Genomic DNA, 27,237 nt, shown 5'->3' with positions numbered 1-27,237 from the left:
AACATAAAGTACTGAAGAAACTTTAACCATTGAGGGGAGAATCAGGAGAACATAGAATAATGTGTATTTAGGTGTGTTATTCAAGAAGCGGTTAAATCTACGACTGAAGGTGTCCTAAAGAAAAAGGCAAATGATGCAAAAGAAGTGGAACATATTTGTGCACTCAGTGTGCTTATACTTTAAGGGCAGGCAATTAAAACAGAACTAGTGAAATTAAAAATATTCATTCAGATGTATAATTTAACTTAATTTCCTAGAATGTTGCAAAAAATAAAGTGAACAGATGTAGTGAAGGAATGCAGACGTGGATACTTCTGTCTCTGTCTTATTATGGCACACATCCACACCCAACAAAAATTATCTCAGATCTGCAAGTTAAATACTTGAGGTGTCAACAGCAATTTCAAGGCACATGAACAATATCTAACTAGAGAACAAGGCTGTGTTGTGTGGTATGGTACTTCAAGATGGTGGTTGAAAAAAAACATCTAATGTCAAATTCTTAACTGGTGACTTAGCTCGAGAGGGATATATTGAAAACAGCTGCCAGCAAATATGCAGTAAAGAACCTTTAAACCAGGCATTAAGATAGCAGATAACTAGAGCAATTTCTAGCCCCTTTTCCCAGTGTTGCACAACAGAAGTTAAGGATTCCTTGTCCCACTCATACCAGTATCATCACTGACTCTTCTTTTTTTTTTTTTTTTTAACAAAGTTGCCCTAAGCAACCCTTTTTATTAGAGCATAAAAAGGCTTTTATTATGCAATATGATGCTGCCTTTCCACCCAAAGATTTCTTTTGTCTCAACTGGAAAAATCTAAGGGTGGGGGTGGGGTTGTTTATTTTTTTAATACAAAGATACAACCCAGCTTGAGATTCTGCCTTTCTGCCTTAAAGATTTTCTCAGCAGACAAATTCAATCTGTGCATGTTTAACTCCTTCAAACGTTCAAGGAAATAATTCTGTATGCAACCATTTCACACACAGAGTTTTACTTCACAGCAATACAGGCTTATTCTGCTGATCCGATGAAGGGAGGGCACAGTTCACACTGAAAGTATTTGCTGGAAGTGGATACTACTAATTTTAGCGTGGATGTAAACTAGAAATCAGCCTGGAAATCCAAAACGAAAGGTGGACTGAGATACAATATGAAGATATTCTGGCCAACAAATCCACTTTCTTTAAATACCAACTGTTAGCATTAGGCCTATTTTTTCCAGCTTTATCCCATTATTTTTAATTAACAAAGAAAATCTTGTGCAACTAACTTGGGTGGCAGCATTCCTGGAATCTGCTTTCTAAGCGAGCTGGAAACTCATGGCAGAACCAGTGAGTTAACTTTTTTATGCAAGGAAACACAAAAATGAACAGTACAATCGGTACTGAAGCCCATGTGTTATTTATTTGGACACCAAATTCTATTTCTGTTAGGGTCTTCCAGCAATTTCAGTTTTCAGTGTTCCAAAGATGGAAATTAGTGAGGTGCACTGGAGAAGTTGTTATGATAGACCTGGAAGGAAATCGGAATAGGTTCTGTAGACATTTTAAACACACATGTTTGGGGGTTTAGCCTAAATCTATTATGATGGATGGGGCTGAATTCAGACTGCCAACAACTCTGCAAAACTGTACTGACTTATGGATTGGATGGCACACTCTTCATAACCACAAAGCCTAGAAACACCTCGCTTTTCAAGTGGAAAATTCAGTTTTAGACCAATTCTGTTCCAAGGAACCACTGTGAAGTAGATTTCCCAGACTGAACCAATTTTGCAGTTTGTTCCTGAGCATCGTAGCTCTACCATCTTACTACCTTATATTAACTTCTAGACTGAAATTATTAATGGTAACTTTATATCTGTATGTTCTTGAGCGAAACATCAGAGTCTAGAACTGGTAGAACTAATACAGGAATTGCAAATAGTGTTGCATGTAACTATGCTGAGATCAAGAATGGGCATAAAAGGGGAGGTGGCATAGGTACTATTTAAGGAAGAAAAGACCCACGTTTGCAGGGCGTTGTGTAAAAACTCAGTAGCCAAGGCTTCTGCCTTAAACATCATGTAATTATACACAGGAACCGTGCCAGTCCCTCATGAGGAAGAAAGATTAATGAAGAATTTAAAATGATAATACTGCCAGGCTGTAAGGAACCAAAGCAGCACATTTCTGTACAGCATGCAAATATTTTTCAGCATTATAAAAGTAAACAAGCTTAGACAAGTGAGCTACTCACCACTGTTTGATGAGTGGCTATAATGCTATAGCTCAATTAACCTGCATGGAGCAATAATAACCTCGCAAGCGAAGAGAAGCATCTTTCTTTAGCTTGTGAAACTTAGAGGAATGCAAGAGTCCCTGTGAGGACAGCCTGTACATACTTGCCCAGAATTACTGCTTAGCCAAGAAGCTAATTAGCTTATGCATCAGGTGGGATGGGAACAGGTTCACCACCTCAAAAGGGCTGGAGTACAGTTAAGCACTTTCAGTTTTACTACTAAATTTTGTGTCACTCATACACAAAACAATCCAGTGACGGACTTCAAACTCAATCAGTAAATTTTGGTTAGTAATTCTGTGTTTTTCTTAAAAGACGTTCATGTGATACTGCTTATCCTGGTTGGCAACAGGTGATAGGATGCTATCAGTTAGATGAAGTCTTTGGTTGTTTTTTTTAGGTGCAGAGTTATCTTCAGACATACCTGCACACTGCAATAGAGGAGGGGAACACAAAACAGAGATACCATAGAGAGGACTGGCTGTGAGGTCCCCAGGCAATCGCAGAGACCAGCTCACATGCTGAGTCACCCACTGTTTAATAGAAATACGCCTTTGCTACATGGCCTACACAAAGCCCAGCAAGCTGGTTGCCTGATCCTGCAAAATTCGCTTAACATAAGTGTCTATAAGACCACTGGAAACATGGCTATTCTGCACACACACTCACTTTGAAGTGGCCAAGAGCACCAGACTCAAATGAGCGAGGTCCAAAATTATTTAATGAATAGTATCGGTTATCACTGAATGCTCTTCATTTCATTTCAGTCCTACCCAAGGAGGAGGAAGGGGGAGAATGCACACTAGAATAGTCCTTGAGAATAAAGGTTCCCAATGCCTGGCGCCCACAGCCAAACCTGCAAGGCAGCACACAAGGAATCCCAGAGTTGTGATAGCTTTTTAGCACTTGCTCCTAACCAAAAGACTCCAACCATAAACACTTCCCCAGCTTTCATTCAACCATCCTGTCCCTGCTTGCCTAGATCTGCTGACTGTGGCTCAGGTGATCTTGGAGGGTGGCACTGAGCAGGTGCATGGAGCAGTGCCAACATTACTCATCTTCATACCAGAAGGACAGAGTCACTGGGCAAACAAGAAAAACTTCCTTCTTTTAACTAAAAACAAGAACAATGTCACCCGGAGGGGTGCAAATAATACACATACCCATTATATTAGATCATCAGGCAATTATAGCGAGAGGCCACCAGAACACCCGAAGATTGATCACAGTTCTAACAACTCTCTGGGCCAAACCAAGTCCACCTTCAGCAAGGACTAAACTGCCTTGCCGAGAACCACTAACCATTCTCCTCAAACGCTCATGGTATTGGAATTTGGGCGCAGAACAGCACAGAAAGCCTGGCAGGCCTGAAGAAAAAGCAGCAAGTCACTTGGCCTGACTAGAGATAAATAAGTCAAGACACAAACACAGGAAGACCCCCCTCTAGGACCTTACTTGACCTTTGAATTACTGCTCCCCCACTATAAAGTATCAATTTCTTCACAGGGAAGTCCCTATAATCTTCACCAACATAATTTAGGGTTTATATTACAAAGGGGGAAAAAAAAAAAAGAGAAGAATAAACACTTACAGAGCCTGGTATAAATAGGAATGCTTCATGGCTTTTAAGCATTTTGATAAGAATGCTATGGAATTTCAAGTTCCTCCACAAAATTTCCGAAGTCAGAGGGGCAGAAGGATTTATTCTGAATATACTGGTCTAATAGCAAAACCAATCTAGATATATTCATCCTGCTATTTTTATTGGGAATATCTCTACGTGAATACATCACACCATTCAGTAACTTAAACTATTACACGGCACTACTCACACATCTGCAGAGAGACAACCCTTTAGTGGCATGTACTGCAATTTCTGCATATTTAATGAAACACTAATTCCAGCACAGGCGATGGGAGCTCTGCTACTAACTTCATAAAGGCCAAGATCTCACCTTATAGATGTCTTCCTGACAAAATCAGATCAAGTTCACACAGGTTTAGTCACACCAGGTCTCATTTCAGAGGACTGCCTCCCAGACCATACCGAGCAAGATTCATCTGCTTCAAACTTCACAGATTTCCAGTAATTATCCTTGTAGAATTGGGGAATTGTTGTAAACCCAAGCTGCAATTTTAATTCAAGATCAAGTTTTGTTTTGTCTTTTAAGAATGCTCCACTTCTTGCTGCTGCTAGCACTCAGGCAGCGCCCCGTTTCTGTCGTCAGCAGCCCCTGTCCCACAACTATCCCAAGTATGCCTCAGCACCATTTTCATTGCATTGTGTGGTTTCTCCATTCCTTCACTGATTTAGTCCAGGCCTCTCCTCGGGGCTCTCAGATAATGAAAACCATGTGAGAGTAAAATGTAATCTTCAAACACGCAAACCAGTTTCATGTGCATTATCAGAATGGAGAAAAACGTTGACAGTGCATCATTTGTCCCTACTGATAGGATCAGTCTGTTTTAATTGCTGGTGAGATAAAAAAAAGATTAGAATCACCATCTACATGAAGAATAAAGTAAAAATTCGAACCTAAAAGCTTAAGTCCTGAAAACAATGGAAACACAACCCCCAAACAGATATATCTGGTTTATGCTACCTTAAGGTAGCTTTTCCTCATATGTCAGTTGTGACATCCTGAAAATTTGTACTGTAAGTTGACACACATAAAAACTGCAGGTGGAGAAGGGCATAGAGAAGAAAGCAATCGCTATAGCTTAACTTTAGCATGGAATTTTCTGGCTTTTTTCTAGCATTACCACAATTTAAACTATTTTAAGCCCCCATATGGAGGAGCTCTTCTTATTTCACAAAGCAGTTTTACAGAATTTAATGGGACTAGTCACAGAATACAGAAAGCAAGCAGGCATGGCCTCTACTTTTTTCAAAGGGCTGCTTTTCTTTTTTTTTTTTTTTCTTTATAAAAAGAAACAGTTAAAATGCAGGTAACTTGCCAGTTGTCAGTCAGCCTAACAGAGCACATTCAGAGATGCAGAGATGCTGTGGCTCAGGGAATGGAACAAACCTAATGCAGTACTGGGACAACCCAGTATCATGAAGCAAGTATCATGAAGCAAGCCCGTTTTGTGATCTCAATGGGTAGCACGGGTTGAAAAGACAGATCTGCATTTTTTTTTAAAGTAAAACCCAACAGAAGATCCAGACCACCAAATTTTTAGAAAGCAAGTATGTTATAAAAGTGGTTTTGGTGTTGTTCTTTTATCATAACCACCTGGGTTTTTCATGTGCACCTTGTAAAAACCTTTAATGACTTGTAAGATGATTAATTAAGCCTCACCACCACACTGGGAGGAAGATATTAGTACGTTCGTTTTAGTGCTGCACTGATTGGCTAAGTCCTGGCCTACGTTTATGTTTTTGTTGCCACAACTATGTCACTCAGGGAATTGATTTCTTTCAATGTAACTATTCCAGCAACCACTCTAAAGCAGATGCAGTTACACTAGGAAATAATTGTTTTTAGGTATATTACTTAGGAAACCTTGTGTAAACCATACCAGTAAAACCTCTTCCTTGCTAATATAAACTTCATTGCTACTAAAAAGATTTTCCATAATAACTGGAGCAGCAAATATTTTAAGTATAGATCCTGCCTAAATGGTTTGGATCGACAATGTAGGCATCCCAGAACTTGTGCAAGCAGAAGGCAGGGGAACTTTCTGAGTATTTTCTACAGCTGGAGAAGATACTTCTGCAAGGTATCCCTAGCAGCTGCAGAAACAAAAGTTAGAGCTACGCAATATTCCCCTAATGAAGGAAATCTGCATGTTTGTTTTGACAGTGCAGTGTCAGCAACTAGTAATGCACCACGATCTTACGCCACTCAAGCACCAGGATGTGCTAAAACGAACTTCACTGAATATGCAGAAACCAAAGGTAACACATTGCTCCTTAAGCACAAATCCAAAATAATTAACCTTGCCCCAGCTCTCATTCAGAGCTGTAGCCAATGCCAACAGCGCTTGCAGCAGGAAATGCATTGAGCTCTCCACTGCCTGAGGAATGCGACTGCTAGGGCCTCACTCGGGCTGGAAAACCTGCTATCCTGTGTCTCACAAGGCAACACATAGCTGAAGTCCTCCCTCAGAGCCGTCTGCCTCCCACAGGCACCATCTTGGACCCTGATCTCCGTTTCAGCCTTTTGAGATTGCTCCACGGAAACATCCCTTCAAAATGCCACCTGAGCAGTTTGGGATGGGGCCAGTGGACTCCCATAGGAATTTTCTCTTGCCATCCCTACTTCCCCAAATCAGAAATGCACTGGTCTTTTGCCAGGTGGTAAATCCACACTTCTTTCCCCATGGGTGCTAAGATTTTTTATTACTTTTTCTTTTTTTTTAAACAAGACCCGAGTGTTCCACACCCGATCCCAACTTGGCAACCGCAAAGGCCGTTTTTTTTCATGTCACTTTGGAGTGCTCTTTTCTGCCTGCTCTCTACGGTTCCCTGATCTTACCCAAAGGTAGGGTGGAACAGACTACATAATTGCTCTCACTCTCTTCAACCTTTATCATTCTGCAGTAAAAAGTGTTTCAAATTTGTTTGTACCTATTACGAATATCAGCATTCGGTTGTGATGATTTCAGTAAACTACAGATTACCAATTGCTTGTGAACCTCCACAGGCTATCTTACACTGTTTTTATGTTCTGTGTCTCCAGAAATATGGAGGATGTTTCAGCTTTGTTTCTTTTCAAAAATACAATGGGAAAACTAGGAAGATAGGTTTTCCCACCCTGCTTTTCCCAAGCCCCACAATAAGACAGGCTAGCCCCAGTATGAAGCAATAAAATTTGTTTCAGCTGAACACAGAACCACCCAAATTAGAACAGCAGGAAAAGTCCACCAAACCCTTAAGTGAACAAAGTTACTGAAATGTGGAATTACTTTCCTTGAGGGTTACAGTAAATAATCCTAAGAGATTAATTCTTTTAAAAAACAAGTTGTGTAGAGACACAAAGCATTTTAAAGCAAACAAACATTACTGTGATACAACTCCTAGACAAGGTCTTACAAATGCTAATTAATACATTAAAACAAAAACTTAAATTGGCTTAATACATAAACATTCATATAAGAGAACTGCTCAACAACATCTGGGTCTACAATTAGACACTGTAAGTGCTTTGCTAATACAAATAATAGCAAGGCCTTTAAAACCCAATTTTATTAGATCAGTGAACTTTTTTACGGTTTAAACAAAGTCTTGGTTCTATATTCTAACCAACAGTGATGAACCTTATATAGTCCAACAGTAGCTATCAAGGAAAATGGCCAAAGATCTCTCCAAACTCCCAAAGATTTTCAAATATTTAGTATTTTAAAAAATTAAAGGTTATTTTAAGCTTAGACACAACCAAACTAGACAACAGTCATTCTGAAAGAGGATGAGAAAGTAAAAAAGCAACAAGTATGAATGGCAGTATTTATCTCTGAACCCCTTCTGCAGGACCAAGAATGCAGACTGCATGCCAGTAAAATATGAGACAATTCAGCTATTAGAAACAGGAGAGAGCACTCACTTTTCAACACCAACCTAGCAATATGGGAGCTTTTCACAACAAAGCATGACACATCGAACAACCATCATGAAGGATGACCACAACTCATGATCCCCAGGCGCCACAGGAGACTCCAACACATACTCTTCCTTCACTTAAGCTAAGCACCTCACATAACCACTACTCTACTAAGACATTATTTTAAGGCTTTGAGAACTCTATGTTTCCACAGGCCTTTTTATTTTGTTTTCAGTTTTTTGTTTTGTTCACGACTTTTTCTTTTCCATTCCTATTCATTCACCTATTTCCTATTCATTCAACTATTCATTCCTCATTCACCAATCTTCCACCTACATCAAACGGCTGATTTGCCCTGAATGGCCATTTATACACAGGTAAGTTTCAAATATATTGTTACTTAAAAAATTACATCCAAGTGTCTAGGTAAACACAAATTTCAACAACCCCGAAGGACTCCTTTCACTTACAGGCACAGCAGGCAAGGAAGACAAATATTATATTGCCTATTTAAAAATGAATTGCTCCTAGGAGCTCCCTTACATTGTTATTCCCCAAAGTTGTTGAGATTTTTTCTTCTGTCTTGAAGATTACATTTCAAGGCTACTCTGGAGAGCCAAGTAAAGTGCAAGATTGGATATTTGCTGACTTTAGAGTTCTTCATAAAGTACAGTATTTTCACATGGATACAATTTCAACATCAGATCTGTTCAAAGCATGAACCAAATACTTTCACAAAAGCTGAAGGTATGGCCTTACTGAAGAGGCTGCAGTATGCAATTCTTCCTGTGGCCGGCACTGCATTCCGGAGCTGTTTGGGAATACACTCCTGTCTAAAAGGGTTCAACAACTGAGAAGCTCCTGCAGCCAAACTGGACTCATAGGGCAGCTATGTGCCTGTTCTTTCACAAAGACAATGATTTAAAGCCTACAATATGATGATGCCATTTATGGCGCACATATGGAGAGAAGATCAGGCACAAGAAATAGATGAAAGTCTAATCTAGAAAGTAACTACTCATCAGAAAGTAAGACAAGCAAAAAATTCCTAAAAGCAGAAAATGAGCTTATGGAAATCGCTTGTGGCCCAGATTCAACACAATGGACTAAATAATTTTGACAAATCCTCTAGTGCTTCCTGAAACTTTATAACCCCAGCAACAGGCAATTTGGAACACTCCTATGAAGAACCAAGAGATCCAAGACCTCTCGTGTATTTCAGTGGATAGGAGAGGAGAAAGAGAGCCTTGAGCCTTATTGCCAATCACCAAGAATGGCCGTTCTCACACTATTATAAACATTTGGTCTCCATGGAAGGGGGATACCTAGCAGCAAACATTGGCAACCAAGGACATTCCACTCCCACTATATCGTCCACAATAACAAGGAGAAAAAAAAATAAAAATCCATAAGGCTGTTTCAATTAGGAAACCTTTGAGAAGCCTTCTTTGAAAGTGAGTGTCTGAAAATACCTTGAAATATGGGAATGTGCAACAACAGTTAGATGGGGGAAAACAGGCATCTTACTTTACTCTGAAAGCATTTACACTTTACCCCAAAGTGGGAACACCTAATAATCCAAGAACCTTTTGCCAAGAACAGGGTCATAGTTTTTAATTCAGAACAGAACCTAACACACACCACATTCTGCACCGAATGGAGAATCTCATAATTTACAGGTGTTTGGAGCCAGTTTTTCATTTAATACAAACTCTTAACATGTAAGAACTTTCTTATATTGGGTTTTGTCTTCCCGTCGAGTTACAGTTCTGCAGCTCTTTAAAAGCTGTCAGTAAGAATGAAGCAAGAACTACAAAACGGAGTTCTGCCCCAAGAGAGATATGAACAGATAAATTCATTCACAACTAAAAGTACTTATACATTAACATACACTTGGACTGTTGATAATTCTAGAATTAAAGACTTATCTCTGTATATACATCAATGTGACAACAACCTAAACCTACATCAGATTTTGCTCCATGTTAAGAAAATAAAGCCTTTAACGAGCTGAAATTTTATTTCAGCTGTTCATTCATTGTAGTGACAGTGAGCCCTAGTCATGGACCAAGACATCATTGTGCTGGGTGCTATACAGAATTAAATGGTGCAAGTTGTTCCATCAAAAAACCCACCACCACCCCTAAAAAAAAATCACATTACACTCAACTAGAGACAAAAGGAAGGGATAGAAGAGGGAGAAGCGTTTATGCTTTGAGAACTTGGGGCTTGCAAATTCTCGATTTCACTGTCATGGTTAGGAAAATGTGGCAGTAAAGCAATGCAACCTTATTTCTAAATAAACAAAAAGATTGGTCAGTCTGCTGATGAAAGACAGGATAAAGAGAACAAGAGAACTATTAAATTATCTACACTTCTGGGATTCTTGCTATTCTTTTGCAAAGTGAATGGCTTATGCTAATCAGGATGCATCTGAAATACATCATTCAAGCCTTCTTGTACAAATATAGTTCTTATTTATCCAGAAAGATCCCCACCAGCTGGCAATGTTTGCATACAATGTTAAACCCAACTTCAAGAGCCCATGCATTATGAGTCATTTTACATTTAAAAACATTAGTTTTCTTAGCTGTTCTTGAAGATGGCGTATCTCATGAGAAGAATTTTAGTGGAATTCAACAATAATACACTATGTTACTATCCTACTTCCTCTAGCACAAAGAAGTTACAAGTTTTCTGTTGTTTGGTGGGGTTTTTTCCTCTTAACGGTGCTTTGCCTACAGAATGTCTTTGGAGAAGGGACAAAAGGATTTGCACCAATCCCTTCTATATGAATCAAATATTTATGCTATGGCCTCTTCAAGCACTTTCATCTAGTAACCTATGGAATGTGATCTCCTGACCTTAACACTCAAGCACGTCTAAATCAGCTGCCCTTTGAGCTGTATTACAGACTACAGAGAATTTTTATACATTTGTATTACAGGCATATGAAAACCTTGTGGCCCAGCTGTGGCATTCTGTGCTACAAAGCATACCTTAGTCCAAAGTCGCTCAAGCGTGCTTCAGGAAAGAGCCATACTTTCATTCTCCCATGCTTATGGCACAATCTGATGTCATGTGTCACCACAAATAGGTAGAATGATGAACCATGCTATCAGTATATTAACCAGCCATGACAATTTAAATATGTGTCATGCCAAACAATACCACAATTACGAGGTGCTAGCACCACTGCAATCCCATGGCCCACTATATGGCCCATTCTGCCTACTCTGCACTAGCCAGCTTCCTTTCTGCCTCCAGGCTCCTCCCCAGGACAGGCAGCGCTGCCTGCAAAACACCTCCAGAATCAGAAAGACGACAAGCTTGGGGAAGACTGGGCACCCCTTTCCCTCCTCCTGGAAATCCTAGCCTTTCCTCAAGAAAGCACTAGAGCAGGAACAAATCATTCTGTGTTGTGTTTATGGCTCCCAGAAACATCTTAAGGACTGGGGGGTTATGTTGCAAGTGTCCTAGAGAAAAAGAGAGGGAGACCAAGTGCCCCAGAAGAACCTGCAGCTTCAACTATGGGACAAATTTTTCCAGAGTCAGCTCATGACCCTGCTCCTAGGAGGAGCAGTCACTGAGGTAACCCTGGGGAAAGTCTGACCCAAAGATTTAACAGGGTCATGATCTGGATGGTAGGGTTCATGTTTTTCTATCAGCTCTGAAAAACCAACGTGATGCTGCCTATCGCTCACACAGGAACAGCCCAAGGGTGCAGGGCAAGCTCGAGAAGGTGGTTCTTGTGTTCCCACCCTGATATGGCAGAAAGGCTCAGTTTCCAGAGAAAAAGTCAAGGGTAGCAGAAAAAAGTGACACAGCAGCCAAAACCTATGCCACGTCCTCTCCCCCATATGGATGCTGGTCAGTCACCTACCCCAGTCCTCTTGCAAGTTGCCCCGCTGGCTGTTGCACCTCAGCAGAGACTGAGGCGCCCTCAGTTCTCTGAGGGTCCATCAGCTCAGAGCATGCTGACTTGCTGCCCCCCCTCTAAGGCAGGAACAGGACACCTTTTCCACCTTCTTTTCCCACCAATATCCCTACAGGGAAGAGGAAAGGAAAAAAAAGAAAGAGGAACAGAGACCACAACAGACCAATATGTAGCATTTCCTGTATCATCTACAGGAAAAACCCACGCAGTGGGGAAGAGCATGATGTCAAGGCTGGTTTCAACACATAAACAGCCAGATCCTCCTGCCGGGGGATGCTGTGTGTTTCCACAGGGAACAATGTAATTCTCCCTGCAAAGACGCGTCCTACTAGCAGCCACACAAAATTCCACAGGTCCTGCCTTGCACAAAGGACTGGTAGCAATGAAACATGGCTGTGAGGAAGTGGGTATGGAGGTACAGAGCTGGGGGAGAAGGAAAATTAGAAATTCACAGCAGTATTATCACTTGTAAAGCAGCACACATTCAGCGCTTGGCCCCTAGAGAAAGGAGTATGCTACAAAATATGCTTCCCTGCACAGAGACTGGGCCTCCATCCAGTTATTATGTGCACATGTCCCTGCTGTGTTTTCAGTCTTACTTTAAAAAAAATCTTAAAACAAAGAAAACATATCCTCATACTCACTCTGTACAGTGCCAAGCATGTTCCTAGCCATGTTCAATTATCTGTTAAGGCGTGTTAATTATGGGTTCAACACTTTTACACCTTGTGACACAGCAGTAAAGCACTTAATGTAAAACAAATTCCAGTGTGAAACAAGGACTCTCAACTGATTGTGGAAGCTCCGTTTGCACGCGTGCATATGTAAATGAACATACATGCTTCTCTGTGAAGCATGACGAGCAAAGACAATCTTAACACGTGGATTACAAGCACAATGACTGCGATTATTTTGTCAAAAGAAAAGAGCACCACAAGAAACACGGCTGCTTTCAAACACAGCCTGACACAAACCCACTTCAGCGACTTCCACAGAATTTTACTTTATCCAATTACACACAAGTACATCACTACTAATTTTGGCTATTTACTGCCAGCGGTAAAAAGAGCGGGCGAACGTATTTGTTTTGCAGGAATTTTGCAAGATGAAGAGTAACCTTTACAGGAGCGAGAAGTGATGGGCAAAAGCTGACAGAGAAGAGAGCCAGTCTAAGTCCCAGGCTTAGGCTGCAAGAATGAATGCCGAGTCCCTTGCGCCATGCGCTATGAGTCTCTTACCTACTGATCTGCTGAAGACAAAAGGGTTTTCTTCTTTTCAGAAACTGGACTCTTGGAGCTCGTTGGGTCAGTCACACAAAGCTTCCCTGCTGCCAAAGGTATTTTTTTTCCCTCGGGTTTTTGTTGTTGTTGTTTGGTTTTTTACCCCGGAGAGTAAAGGGCAGAACAGTGGATTCAGCAGGGGCAAAGGGTGGAATTCGAGACTCAACAGGCGGACTGCAGAGCTCTCTCCAAAAGATGTTGTATTTCAAGGCGCTTTCATTCGCAAATCCTTCTTCATCCCCAGTGTCAATAAAACTGGAGGGGGGGGGAGTAAACTTTTTAAACTGCAGAAATAAACCGGACTCCACAGAAAGGGGAACGTGATACGAACTGGCTTTGTGGCTCGACTTTTTCTTTTATTAAAGATAAATATACTTTCAGACAGGCAATCAAAACAGATGGGTAAGAATCCAATACGGCCAGACAGGACCTGCCCGCAGTCCCTGGAAGGAGGATAGCGGTATCTCAAGAACGGCAGAATAAACAAAAAGAAGGGACTGTCTGCGTCCCGGTGGAGGTGGCCCGGCGCAGGCTCCGCTGTCAGTGGCAGCGCCGCCCGGGGCACTCGCAGCGCCCGCGGCCCCGGCAGGGAAGGTCGGCCCGCAGCATCGCGGCCGGGGGAAAGCTGCTTTGCTCCGATCCGCTCCGCGCCTCCTTCTCCGCGGTTACCTGTGCGCAGCGGGGCGGGGGGGAGTGGGGGCGAGGCGGGTACGGAGGAGCCGCGGGGCTGGGACGGCAGCGTCCCCCCCGGCAACACGCTCCCCGCGGCAGCAGGCTCACACCGACGCGCACACGGCGGCAGGGCACGGTAGGGCCGGGCCGGGCCGGGCCGGGGCAGCTCCGCTCCCTCCTCCGCCTCCTTCCGCCTCGCTCTGCGGCGCGGACGCCCCGCGGGACGGCGCTCCGCCAGGGCGGGCAGGAAGCGCCCCGCCGCCCCCGCCCGGAGACCGCCCCCCCCCCCCCCGCCCGCCCCGGCGGCCCCGCCTCCGCCCCACCCCGCCGCCGCCCCTCGCTCCGCCGCCGGCGAAGCGCGGGGCAGCCCCGGCCGCTATTGGGGCGACGGGGTTGGGGGGGGGGGGGGGGAGGCTGCGGGCAAGCCGGTCCCGTCCCGTCCCGTGGCGGGGGAGCAGCGCTCGCCGCGCCCCGCGGGAGCCGGCGCCCCCGCAGAGCCGCGGCAGCTGGCCCCGAGGAGCTCCGGCCTGGCCCCGCTCGGTCCGGCGGCAGCCCGCAGCTCGGCACCGGCGGGGGGGAGCGGGGGGGGGGGGGGGGCTCGGAGGAACTTCATACGACCAGTCCCTTGGCCACCTGCAGAAGCGTTCACAGGGGTTAGCCCCAGGTCTCAAAACCATTCCGCTAAGTCAGTGGAGTTAAATGGGTTTAGACCAACGTACACCAGCCAAGGATCTGACTCACCCACTTTTTGCTGGCCAAATGCTGAAAATAATTGAAAGCGTGGCAAGAACTGATCGTGACTAACAGCATAGAAGCAGGATATCAGAGGAGTTCCCTGTATATCGCGTTCTGCTTAAAACTAAAACACACACCGCGCAGCCTTCCAAAGCTATCGCGACGGGAAACGCCCACAGACCTCTACTACTCTGCCACAGCTGGATCTAAGGGTTGGTGCGGAAAGAGGAGATGGAAGAGACTTCAGTATTCTCCCCAAATGCAACCGTGATTTTGCTGTCTTTCATCATTTCACCGCATGATAAAAGATGGTAGCCACATGCAGAGGTGTTTTTTGTTCAAGGCTTTAGTGCCTCAATCACCCTGCAGAATTTCAACTTAAATAGTTTGCCTTTAAACACATAACAACCTTTAAAGAATTTGTGCATGCCTCCCCATTCAAAGGCGGCCAGTAAAATGATCCCAAAATGCTGATAAAGAGAAAGGCCTAAGCTGGTCTCCCTGTTTTGGCAGATCTAATAGCACTTCGGGATGGCAATAACGCAGTCATCTCTGCAGCGGTACCAACCTCTGTACCAGAGAGGCAAAGCCCTTGTTCTGAAATGGGGTAAGAACTTTAACTTCTCCCAGCCTGATGCCTGTAATCAGGGCAAATCCCCAGTCTAAACAAGGCCGGAGATAACAAACTGGTCCTTCAATAGGGACGTATTTGTGTACAAACGATGGTACCTTGCCTTTCTCACAGTCCACCTCCTCCTCTGGCTTTTGCATACAATGCACTAGAATCCTCCCCCTGTGAGGTCACCCCGGTCCATGAACTCCAGAGGACGATCGCCAAGTGACAGCTTCTACTTTTCTCCTGGCTCCTGTTCACTAACTTGTGATTTCAAGAAAGAGCAAAACAAAGAATCAGAGAAGCTGTCATGGTGTGATCACAACTGATTTAATACACTGAGGCCAGACGATGCAAATATTAAGCCCATTAAGTAGTCCCAGTTTGGTAATGTTTGGCCGTAAGATGACACCATTTTCCAAAAGCACTAAATGCGCAAAACTGGCCACATGTCAAATCCTTGCACTGTGAAACTTGGCCTCTTCACTAGGGCTCGTCGTGTGAGAAGAGATAACGTGAGTCAGCCATTTACCTTTTAATTGCTCTAAGCAGAGGAATCCTTTCCAACATTCCCAACTCTTAACATTGAAAAGAAAGATCTGGAAAAATATTCAGGAAGTCAAATTTCAGAAATCCCAACGCAGCGTATATAAACATCTATTTTTTCCCTCATAACTGACATTCATTCATTGGAACATTTCAGTGGAACAAATGTAGAAAGACATGTAAACAGTTCATTAACATCCCATAACCTTACAGTTTGCAAACACACACACACACACAGAAAAAAAGACAACGCAGAACAAGCTAATGAAGCACGTATTTGCTAGATGCTGTGGGGTAGAGTTGTAAGGGAAATATATAGCTCCACAGAGTTAAAGAGTTATAAACTGTGCTTCAATCACACACCCTGTCTCCCTCCCACATGCTAAAAGAAAATAGTGGGGAGTAAAGAGAGAAGGTAGAGTCATCAGGAAAGTAAAAATACTGCTTAATGCGGACACTGAAAAGCAGCTAGCCTTGCCCAAGGCACATTAACCTCAACTCATCTGCTGCTGTTTATTCTACAGAGCACTAGCACTGCTCATGTTTAACCCACACAATCGGAGATAAGAGCTTTATCGGAACTGGAAAAGAACAAAGATGCATGAAATCCACATTGTCTTCCTTAAAATATTCTCCCCTTGCATCCTCCCTTCACCCAGCTCCCCGCCCAGCCCAGTCCTCAGGAGCTCCAGCACACATCTGAACGGCTGCCAGTGGAGGAAGCGAGCAGTTTCCATACACACATCACGCCACAATGTGGGAATTCAGGAAACAACACAAGAAAGGGGTTCCTAATAACTGTTCCAGCGTACTCGGGCCAATTTATGCAATCATACAAAGGTCACAGTAGATGTGTTAAAAAGCACAAAAGATAAATGCCACAAAGGCAACTAGTTCAAAGTAGGAAAATAAATCTCGGGCTTATGAAGTGTTTGGTTGACCTGGAATTGCTCCACCTACAATTTTTTAAGAGGTTGTCCTTCACATTCTTTAAAATTCCTCCATCTTAAAGTTCCTCCCTCCAGGAATCGCTGTAACTCTGCCGTCCTTTGTCCACAGCAGCTGGAGCTCAGGAAGTGGCTGATATTATCCCTCAAGTACAGAGAGAAATTACTGCTCAGTCCTGCGTCCATTCAGTGCAGCTAAGAGGGGTGTAAATTAATTTCTGTGGATCTCTGATCTCGGGCCAGTTTAACAGAGCTTTTCTTCTTGCACATAAAAATAAACTGTTAACAGTGCTCAGAAGTGCCATTTAGCTCTTGGGACCAGACAGTACATCTCCACCACCACCAAAGCAGAGGGTTCTTTGCCTAGTCTAAAAAAGCTGTTGGGTGAAATAATGACCCTACAGTAAACAAACAGTAATGCAAGCAACAGTAAAAAAGACTAAGAAGAGGAGCTGAGGCCAAGTTTACTAGGTGAGCAAGAGCAAGGAATAGGTAAATATGAGAAGGGAGATTACTTTGTATTTCTTGCCACAGGAGCCAAAGTCAGTTTGACAGATACATTCACTGAAGAAAAGGAAGTAAGTGAACAAATACATTAGGGGATGCAGATCAGAACAAGATCAGAAGATTTCAAAACCATGTAAGAATCACAAGAAATGTGTGGAGAAGGCACCAAGGCACAGGAGGGTTAAGTGGTTTGTCCAAAGTCATGCCAGGAGTTCAGTCTAGACTTGGAGAGTCTCCAAGAGTCACAGGCCACAGAACCTGCCTTGCTGCCCGCGTGTACGGTGAACTTGGGACATACAGCATTGCAGCTTTTGCTGCCATTTTACCACGGGGGTGGAGAGGAGCCAGGGCCTTCAGGGTGGTCACAGCCATGTTTAAGTTGTATTTAGAGGATTTGATGTTGCTGCTAAATCCAGCCCTAAGCTGTAACAAACCCTGAAAAGCACCCTCAGGTCCTGCCATTGGGTACGGCTGCAGACCAGCTATGATTTCCGAAGAGAAACAAATTCAATCTGACATGAGATTGAGGCATGAATTATATGTAAAATGAGTTATCATTCAACAACAGATGGTAATGACAGGTATTCATAGACCAACAACACCAGAAATTACTACCATGAAACTTGACATGCATGGAATTGCTAGAAAAATTCTACTTTTCAAAACATAGGAGCAGGAGCAGTTATGCGCTATTTATTCCTCTGCTCTTCACTAATTAATTGCTGTGTCTTCCTACACAAGTTTATTAATCTATCAATTCTATATAAGAAAACTTTAATGACCGCATATAACTTTTGGGAGGGAAGTAATTGCTACAGAGACTTTTGAATATCCAACTTCATGTCCTGTCTATATTGTGATTTACACTGTGACATGGCTCCTGCTCATCTAAGGTTTTGTATGCTACTGCGTGCGAAGATTTTTAAAAGTATGTCAGCCTGGATGGTACCTCTAATGTAGTGTAACTCAAGTTCAGCATGGTTCCTTGGGTGAAGAAAGGGCCTGCACAGGAAGGGGCAGAAAAGGAACGGCTTACCACAGTGAAATGCAATATAGAGGTCAGCAGTGATGTGTCACCCATGAGTTGATTGATCAGGTACCACCTGTAAAGAGAATTACTCTAACTGCTGAACCTTGGCTCCTTTTTATGCAGAATTTCGGAAGAAAGCTGTGTAACCAGAAGAGTGACGAGCAACTGCCAACTATGGAAAAACAAATTAAATGTTTCAGCTTTGCTCTGAACGCATTCACGCCCCAGTCCCCTAGACTTAAATGTAGTTTTGGCAAAATAAGGACAGCAGGGTTAGTCTGGACAAAGGGATTTCCTTACAAGACACTGTTCTTCTCCCAGAGAAGCCTGTAAGCCTTTAACTGATGTCTATTGTACGTTAACAACCTTGATGTATGAAAGTTGACCATCTCCCTCATTTCTCTGCACTCTTGCCTCTCATGCCTCTTTAAAAAGAGATGTCTCTTCAAAATCTGCTGAAATGAGTTAAAAGATTCCCTCAACTTCCAGTGGATTTGGATCAGAGTAAACTGTAAGAGTACGGCATGGAGGCCCTGCACTTCAACACAGTCTTTGTTTGCTCTCGATGACTAAAGAATGTATGAAATCACAAGAGAGCGAGATGCACAGCAGGTTCTGCAGCAAAAAACAGACTTGATAATCCTGATATTTCAATGACCATAAAGATTAAGAGGGGAAACCCACGGCTGATTTGAAACCGAAAAGCCTAACCTTTTCAAAATCTCCGGGACTTATAATGGTGCAACAGTATTGATAAATATCATGGGGACAGGGAAGAGGGGGTGCTTTTTGATTTAAAGCTTTTGCAACCCGTTTTTAATGTGGATGTCGGAAGCAGACTCAGAAATGAGAAGTGAAAGACGCCCAACCAAAAGTAATCTTTGGCTGGAAGCAACCTTCCATTGCCTGGGAAGGTTAAAAGTATGGTGTCAGTGAACCAATGAGCGCCATATAGATGCTAGAGCAGGACTAGCTTCCCCTACTACATAGAAGCTGTACTGAATAGTAAACAGATTACTTTGAACATGAAATGAAAGAAGAGAAATGAAAGGAGAAATAATGTTATGTACAAAAAAGTTCAAATGCATTGGAACAAAATATATGAAATTCTGTTAAATAATTGCTTCAAAAAGTGACAATTATAATTTTTCTGAGCACATAGTTGTGCTCCTAAAAACGATCTTTCTCCTGTAGTAAACTACAAAAAGATTGATAATTGGAGACAGAAAGATACCAAGTTACAGATAATTGATTAACATTTCATTTTCACAGAAATTAAATACTAAAAATAGAATTATAGAACAAAGTCTGATTAGATTTTACAATCGATTTCAGAAGCTGCTGACACATTCTGGAAGAGCACCAGCACTCTCTGCTGGTGATCTTTGTTCAACACTTATCTAGAGGAAAAACGAGTAATGAAAATGCATTATGCATTTGCTATGGAATGCTGTTTTTTGTTTTAAATGGATGATTAAATAGATCCCTATCAATTTAGCAAACAGCAATTCTAGGACCTACTTATGTTTTTGGAAACAATCTAGTTATTACTGAAGTATATTTACTATGGGCAATCATCATTCACTGGAATAAATTTCACTGTCACAAATAAACATCTGATGTTGAATGCTTCTTTCTGCAGAAGGCACTTCTGCTGTGCTGTAGCACAAAGACAAGCTGGTGTGAGAAGTTCCCATGATGCCAAATCCCTTGGCTCCACCCTGACTTTCCATCAATTTTAGACCTATGCCAAGAAAAACAGCTCTTCTTAAAAAAAGTCCTACTATAGCACCAACATCTTCCTCTACGGTAGTCACAGTGGAAATGCTACTATGTTTTAATCAAAGCAAACCTGTTCCCAGCACTGTCTCTATTACACCCTTTGCCAGGAAGCTGGAAAAGCTTTGACTCCCTCTCCCCAGCATGCACCCAAGCCTTGTCCACACCCCTGGTGGATTACTTTACTGCATCTGAGCCAGAGACTGCACAGGGACAAACAGATCAGGAGCAAAAAAACAAAACCAAAGCCAAGTACCTAAGTGACAGCTGTCCCAGTTTCCAAACTATGCACAGATCAGGCATCAGTAAGAAGGGTTAAAGACTGGCAAATTGAATCCATGTGCAGCTCATGAAAGTGTGGGAAACAAAAGAGACAATGTGAGTTAAGGACAGAGTATTCATTAGCAAAGGGCTCAAGTTTCTTGGCTTTTGCTGATCTGCTTCCCAATGGCCATTTTTCAAGGTAGCTTTTTGTTCTTTAGTTTTGAACGTAGTCCTGGAAAGACATTATACTCTTTCTTAGCTAACGAACTAAAGCTCAGTACATGTTGAACTGCTTAAAATAATTTGTCTTTTTAATTCCCCGGGGGCAAGAGGGGAGAACAATGTCAGAGATGGGTTTTTTCTGTTGGGCTGCAGTGGCTTCAGAGCTTTATATGACATATCTGATCCAAAGACCTCAGACACCTTCATAAATATTCATTTACACTATGGTATTAAATACATAAAGAAATCCAATGTTAAAAAAAAATACATGAGACTTCATAACGCAGCCCTATCTATTTGAGTCAGAGTAAAGCCATTACTGGAGAACGGCTGCGAAGCAATGAGCCACTGCCTCAGCTCAGCTCAGCGTTGCTGGGGCTGGACCTGCCATCCCTCCCTTTCAATGCCTGCAACGCACTCGGGAACTTGTTAATGAGGATAGCTTCAAAGTATTTGGGATGCTGAAGAGATTCAGTTTACAGCAGCAACATATGTTGGAGAAAGGGGTCCCAGTCATTCACAAGGAGAGGCCTGGGGTCTCCAGTTTTTCTGCTTGAGGAGCAGAGTCAACCCTCATATCAGGTGGAGTGTGCAGCCACAGCTGAATTAAATGATGTGGGAGCGTAAGCCATACCAGTGAGGGCCCAGTGCACCCAAAGCCCTGTGGTAGGTCTATACCCCTGCATCACATGGGAGACATCCAGAGCATGACTGCAAACCCCCTGGTGCTTAGGGCCAGTATTTTGAAAGCAGCTCCATATCTGGTAGGACATAAATACCACCTTAGGATCTGCTTCATAAGGTCCCTACATAGAAGCAGAGTCTTGAAAATCTGACCTTTGCTTCTTCAGAAAAATCTGAATTTTGGTAATCCTGGGGTTTACAGGGGAACTGATTTGCTGCTCAACCAAGAAAAAGCAGCAATTAGGGTGGAGTTCTGGAAAAAGCAGTTAAAATAGTGGGTCAGAAATTTAAACCCAGGGTCTATTTCACTGTTTCAGTCAGTAGGTATCTGTATATTACGTGTAGCAAGATACACAGCATTTTATTTTGACTTTTTTACTTTATGAAATAAAAAATGGGAATAACAGCTTCTGAATTAGAGAAACAGCTAAAAGCCCTAAAAGGAACAAACACAGTGGTAAAAATAACTGAGTTTTAACATAGTTGTAAGTCAAAGTCAGAAATAATTGTTCTAATGCATTCTGCTCCTGACAAATGTCAACTTCAGAAGAGCTTCACATCTACAGAGAGTCCCAAGGAACTTTTTAAGCATTCAGGGATCACCAACACTTGGCTGAGTGGGACAGAGTGACAGCCAAATGCCAAGCACAGCACTCCAGAACACTGCATGAGGAACAGAGATTCCTGCCTAAGGGATCAGAGCAAGTTTCCCACTGGACAAAAGTGGGAAGTTTAAAACCAAAAGTTTTTAAACCTCAAGTTTTCTACTTTTCAGGGAAGTTAATATTTTGGACATGACAGGACCTCAGAAGAGATCACTGATCTACAAGGAATGAGAAGATGCTAAAAGCCTTGAGAACTTGAGTAACTACAGGAAATTAACATGATTACTTTTTTTTTAATATTATTAACTATACATGCCAGACTGCTCTTAAATATTCTCTTCCCACATTCATACCAACACCTTTACCTTCGTACCATACAAATTCCGTATTCAGCTCTGCCCCTTGATCATTAATGCAGACTCCTAAGCTTCAGACTTCAAAGAAATACACTCATAAGAGTCACAGGCACAGGACTGGAACAGCGTCAGAGCCTCCCTGTGCAGGAACCTCGATCTTCTGTTTGACTTCACTGTACAAATATCTCGTTCTATCAAGACTAGGAAATTCAATGATTTATGTAGGGCTTCCCACAGATTAAGTTAATAAGGGAACCCAACAGTGCCTCATCTCCTTCCGCCTTCCAAACACTGGTAAATGAAAGGAAATGGGAATGTCTCCTGGGGTAAGGGTAAGACGTGAGCGCTCTACAAATGTGCAAGGGAAGAAACCAAAGACTTCATTGTGTGGATATGCACTTCTCCAGGAACCCTCTTCCCTTCTCCTCCCTCCCGTAAGTGGCATATGATAGTGTTCTTAGGGAAACTTGGTTCAATTGCAAAGCCTCACCCACACCACACTGATTGTCACCTAGAACGGTGGTGTTTTAGTTTTCTTCCTGCTTTTTGTTTTATATTTTTCCGTCCTTTGTCCCTCCCCCCCTTTCTTCTGTTCTCACCCTCCCTCTTTCTGCTGCTTAAAATTTCTGCACTACCTGCTTCCTTATTTCTGTAGGTTCCCTTCTGTCATTTGTAGTACATTTCCAGTACCACCAGCATTACTCGGAGCTCCAGTCATGCCTTACTAGTCAAAGCTTCCAGCATACGAGACTGAATTACAGTTTAACACAATACAAATGAAGATATTATAGCACAGAGAGATCAAGATATAGGTCTCTCCAAGACCCTAAGGGACTTAGGGACTCATTTTAATGTAACTTGCAACCAACATCCCTTTGAGTTACATTTGAAAATTACACCAGCATTCCCTGGCCAAGATTAAGTGTCATCACGAGACAGTCAGAAAGGCATTCTGGCCTTTTTCAGCATTATTTGTAGCTGCTCATATATCCCCAACTTTCAAGGAAACTACCCAACACCAAACTAACACAGGTGCATTTTCTTTAGTGGTAAGAAAGGTGCTACAGGTCATCAGATTCAGGTATTTTCATCAATGAGATGGTCTATGCTCGCTCTGAGCTAAGTTAAGACATTACAATGGTAAAGTGTGAGAAGCTGTTGCAGATACACACGCTTCAAAGTGCCATCATCAGCCTTATGATCCCTCACAAAACCTTGGGCTAAAGTGACAGTACTGATGGTAGACAGTGTTACGGAGCAATGATTTACTCACTGAGAAGGTGAACTATAAAGTCAAACTCAGAAATTTCTCTGCCTAATGAGAACGTTGCAATTAGGTCATCGCTGAACACTGCATAACCACAAATCGGAGCAAAAACATTCCCACAGAATAAGTAATATGTGACGGCAGGTATTTGGAATGAGAACAAGGATTTCATCCATGTAGCCCTACTGCTGAATTATGTAGATAAACAGCAGTCCTGAGATAGTCAGCTTCCAGTGGGGACATGCAACTGTCAGGAGACACAGACCCAGTTCAGCACTAGCAATCTAGAGCTTAAACTCCCAAACATGAAAGTTCATGTCCAGCTTTCATGAAATTTGACAAGGTGTTCAGAGCAAGTTTCAGAGTCAGAATTCTATTTAGGTCACATATGAACTGGATCCAGGCCACAACCTTCTTTCTATCTTCTGGACTCCAGCTTGAGCAATGCTTCTAATTTCCAGTAACTACTCCTGCTAAAAAACCTAGATCAATTCTAAGCCTAACCTTGTACAGCTCAGGCTGTATATTTTAGTAAGCCTCCGAACACCAGATCTTTATACAAATGACACAATAAGGGACTTTTAATAGAACACTCTCCAGACTGCTTTTGGTCACTGAAACTCCCTGACCCTCTCCCTCCCTTGGGTCCTGCACAGGCACATGGAAGTACCTGCTGTTGGGGCAGACAGGTCAGGAGAGCAAAGATTTGTGGGTTAATGGGATACTGTTCTGATCAGGGAGATTAGGTTACAAGGCCATGCCTTTGATGACTGGCTTCTTCAGTATGGCACTTTGGTTTACGACTGGGGATTTCTTTTAATTAGATTGTACTCTTAATTATTTATGACCTATATTATCTGCAGAAGCTGCCCAAAACCTAAGCCTTAATAAGGATAATTAGAATAATCATATTTTTACCTCTTTTGTAAAGCACCTTGAGCCCCACTGATGAAAAACGCTAGGACAGGATTAGATGCTTAATGAAAAATTATCATTAAGAAGTGGAACAAAAATGAAAAGTGAACTAAAATGGAATTTGCTATTTTATACTGCATTAGGGTTGTATTGAGGATCATTTATCAGAGGTGACACTCTGAAAATTTTAACCTGAAAATTGAATGGGGATCTTCTGTATGCATCTCACGATGGGAGATTCCAGGCGAGGATGCCAAGGGCCAGAGCCTGGACCTGAATGTCGTGAGAAGTCAGAACAGCCCCCCAGGAGCCTGCACTACGGAAGTGCTGGGCTATCCTGCTGTATGCTGTGAATTCAGTCAGTTCTTGGCTATTTACAGCATCAAGGAAAAGCAATGGGTGTTTAAGATCACCCAGGTTCCTGTGTCCACCACAGCTCCTCCACGCTAAAGATTTGGCCTTCCAGCCCTCACCTTCCTCAAAAAGCATCCTGGAATTGAGACAGACGGGATTTCTGCTTCTGCTTCAACCATGTGGTAAACATCACGGTGAATATTTATGGGCATACCTGAATCAGTCTGCTAATGAAAGGCATAATCTTTCAACCTGAGGGCAGATGATGAAGTAGTAGCGGGGATGGCTAAACCCAGAGCCTCAAGGGGCTGGTGGGATCCCTACTGTCTACCAGGCAAGGATGCAAACGCAAAGCTTTTAACTCTTTGGGGATTATCACCCTCAGACTGGCATTTTGTTCTCTCAGAGATCAAAGCAAGAGAACTTGGAGTCGCTTCTGCTTAATTCAGAGTTGGAGCAGATGCGGATCAGCTCCTGTGGGCGTTTGGGGCTGGCAGGGACAGGGACTCTGGCGGGATAAGGAAAGCAGAGCAGGCACCATCTCTTGCAGCTGTGGCAGAGGCGAAGGCCCTGGACCTCCTCTGCAGGACTGTAGGTAGCAAAACATCCCCTTGCTTTACCTGGACTTGAAAATGGACCTGGGAAGGGACAGGACGGCTCCACTCTCTCCTCTGCACCGACTCCTCTGTCCCTACTACCACACACATCACGCAGCCCCCGCTGCAAGCCCTCACAGCCTTCTCCTCGCCTCGCCGCTTGCCCACGACGAAACCTTCCCGAGACCACCTTTGGGTGCCTTCGGTGACCCCCAAACACCGGACGCGGTCCCGGGGGGGCGACGGGCTGAGCCACAGCACTGCCCCACACCCGCCCCCCTCGCCCGGGGAAGGAGATGGTCTCCGTGAGGGCTGGGGGGAGACACGGGAGCCCCTTCCCCGGGCTCTGAGGGGGGACCCCCGCCTCGGGGGAGCCGCGGGGCCGCGCAGCCCCGTCCCGGGAGGTGCGAGGAGGGGGCAGCGCTAGGGACGGGCCGGTATTTACCTCAGGATGGAGGCGGGGGGCCGCGGGCAGAAGCGGGGCGCCGAGAGGAGGGCCGGGGCCACGGCGGCCGTTAGGCGGGAGCCGGCGCCGCGCGTCCCCGCCTCAGCAGCCCCTCCGGCGGGGGAACCCCAGCGCCCGCTCCCCGCTGCACCTGCCCCCGAGCCCGGCATCCCAGCCGGGGCAAGGGCGGCCGCGGCCCCCCTCCTCGTCGCGGAGGGTGTGTGTGTGGGGGGGGGTCCGGCGGGGCAGCCGGCCTCGCAGCGGCGGCCCGAGCCTCCCCCCCACCTCCACACCCGCTCCTTACCCCGCGGGCGCCTGCCCCAGCGGCCGCCCGCTCATCCATCTTGCTCCTCTTCCCTCCGAGGTGACAAAGCCGGCATGGCAATGAGAGACACCGAGGAGCTCTGGGAAGTGCCTACCCCAGATTCAGTTACTAACTTTCACCAGGCGGCTGCAACTACGGCACCCGGCATCCCCCGCTGGGCCAGCGCCTGCAAAGGCAGCCGGGAAGTGTAGTCCCCCCGCCCCGCCGCCTCACCGCCCGCCGGCGGGAGCTGCCGGCCCGCCTCGCCTGGCCTCACCGCCTCAGCGCTGAGCGGGAACGCAACCCTCGCTGCGCGGCCCTGGGTCGGAAGGGAGCTGCCTCGGCAGGCTCCTTTAGGTTTCCCCGTCTCGGTCGATGGAAGAGAGGCGGTCCAGGCGGGTGGCCCATGCAGGCAGCTTCTCTCCAGCAGGCCTGGGACACGCAGGCATCTGCGGGCTAAAGGCGCAAAAGTCCTCTGCGAAGTACCGTCCGGGCTGCGAGGCACGCCAAAGAAAGCAGGCGTCAAGGGGAACGCACAGAAAAAAAGGGGACGGAGATGTTCATCTTTCCCTCCAAGAGAGGGGGACGCCTTCCCCACCATCATGGCGTCACTCACAAAATGGCCGCTGCCCACAGGAGCCCCCCTCCTTGGAAAGGCAGAGCCGTAGCAAAAAGTTTTGAAGTTTCAGCGCTTACAAAGGTACGTTTACCACAGCTAGGTTCCTGGCCGGCCAGATCGGCAAATATCAAGGATGTCCAGGGCCCCCTCTGCCACATCAGGGCTGATGTCCCTGCACATGGCCGCCAAGTCACCAGTGCTACAGGGTGACTGCCATTTTTATAGCTAACTTTTTCAGGTACCATTGATCGCATGGTTTATGACTCAGAAACACTTTCTCTACCTCCTACAGTTAACAGTAGATTGTAAATTATGCAGCGAGACACCAGTATGAAAGCTCACGTATTTCAGCCTAAGAGGAGCTTACTTTGTTGACAACATATTTAAAGTCTTTCATGTTGAATGTTTTTGTAATCTCAGCCATGAGTATTTAGAGCTCTTCACTTTTTATTTCACCTGGCTCTTATTATCAGCCCACTTACATGCTAAATCTATTACTTTCATCACATCATGAGCTTTCTGCAACAGCATTGTCTTCCAATGTCTCTTCCTCAATGTTTCTAACTAGCAATATTCCTTGCCCCAAAAACACTCTCAACTAAAGCAATAAAAATCTAAAAGTAGAACTGTCAAAGATTCATGTCTAGAAAAGCTGTCAGGACACACACCAAAATAATCTAGGAAGACCAGTGTGACTCCAGAGGATGTAAAATTTAGTGAGAGAAGGAACCTCTA

General features: G+C 44.2%; 1 protein-coding gene across 4 annotated transcripts in view; it reads right to left on the bottom strand.

Annotated features, from left to right (window-relative positions):
- Nucleotides 1–26,037, bottom strand: part of AMOT (angiomotin) — a 62,009-nt gene extending 35,972 nt beyond the window's left edge. For 2 of the 4 annotated variants that reach the window (XM_049827844.1, XM_049827846.1), the window contains exon 1: nt 25,884–26,037. The gene's annotated coding sequence lies outside the window, so the exon portion shown is untranslated. Of the gene's footprint in view, nt 1–13,000; nt 13,881–25,883 lie in introns of those variants that run through there. The other 2 variants (XM_049827843.1, XM_049827845.1) reach the window with 1 other exon arrangement.
- Nucleotides 26,038–27,237: the final 1,200 nt, after the last annotated feature.

The sequence above is a fragment of the Accipiter gentilis genome, chromosome 24, assembly GCF_929443795.1.
Source record: "Accipiter gentilis chromosome 24, bAccGen1.1, whole genome shotgun sequence".
NCBI lineage: Eukaryota > Metazoa > Chordata > Aves > Accipitriformes > Accipitridae > Astur > Astur gentilis.
The sequence above is the reverse complement of the archived record's forward strand: the minus strand, read 5'-3'. Positions and strand labels throughout refer to the sequence as shown.